This window comes from Galeopterus variegatus, unplaced genomic scaffold (genome assembly GCF_000696425.1).
Source record: "Galeopterus variegatus unplaced genomic scaffold, G_variegatus-3.0.2 Scaffold12936, whole genome shotgun sequence".
Taxonomy (NCBI): Eukaryota; Metazoa; Chordata; class Mammalia; order Dermoptera; family Cynocephalidae; genus Galeopterus; species Galeopterus variegatus.
The window spans coordinates 10,903-12,076 of record NW_007739047.1 but is presented as its reverse complement, the minus strand read 5'-3'; positions in this window follow the sequence as shown (position 1 = coordinate 12,076).

The following is a 1,174-nucleotide window of genomic DNA, read 5'->3' as shown; positions in this document are numbered from 1 at the left end:
GCACCAGAGGAGGGGACCCCAGGTCCACTCAGATATCTGGGAATGTTCTGGTTGGGGCTTACTTATTCAACACATTTATAAGCCCTTGCTTTGTAATGTCACTTTTCTAGACACTTGGCATAATTCAGTGACCAAAGCAGACAACAAACATTGGGTCTCAATTCTAGTCACAGAGGGAGATACTCATGGTAGACACTGTAAGCAAGTCATGTCCACAGCATGTCAGTTGTGATGCCCTCATGGCCTCCTCAAGGTGGAGGTGCATTCTCCCACATTCTACCCAGAATGACAGGCCCAGCACCAAACTAAAAAGTATGTGGACTTTCGATCCAGAAAGAGAGTTTCCCGTACCCCAGAGTGTGGAGTTGCATATGGACTGTGGCTGGGGAGGGACTGATGAAACTGTGAATCTCAGACAACTTGTAATTCCCTTGAGTGTGCTGAGGTCTGGGGGCTTTCCTTGCAAGTGAAAACGAGTCAAACAGAGCTGTGGGTGGGGGTCAGAGGCTCCCTGCAAAACAGGGAGAGTCTCAGGCTCACAGCCAGCTCCNGTGGGTGGGGGTCAGAGGCTCCCTGCAAAACAGGGAGAGTCTCAGGCTCACAGCCAGCTCCTGAGAGACCCGTCCCCAGGGCAGTGGTATCCTAGCTCTGCCTGTCCTCCATCCCACCTCTGCCCCTCCTGACCCAGACACCAGGGGCTCAGGCCTGAAGTTATTATGGGCAACCTGCCTACAAATCTTCCTGGCACCTTAGTCCTTAGTTCACCGGTGCACATAGGTGGGTGTCCTGTCCCTTCAGAAAACCCACGTGAGTGTAAGGGTGAGGCTCACAAGGGTCTATACTTGTCATGTCTAATGGCCAGGTCTGCCACTGTCAGGACAGCCACACAGGGCTTGGGTGTGTGTGTGGGGGGGTGCCCTCTAGACAGGCAGTGGCAGGCCCAGGGGCCCAGAACCACACAAGGGTGCCCTGGGAGGGCAGCGTGGAAGGAAAGGCCAGCCTCTGACTCTGCTGCCCACTCTCCCACTTCCAGCACCATCTGTCACACTGTGGTCACTATGCCAGAGCATTTCTGCACAGATTTTCATCAGCCCCTGAACTTTCCATTGTTGAAAGTTATGGGCCGGCCCGTGGCTCACTCGGTAGAGTGCGGTGCTGATAACACCAAGGCCAC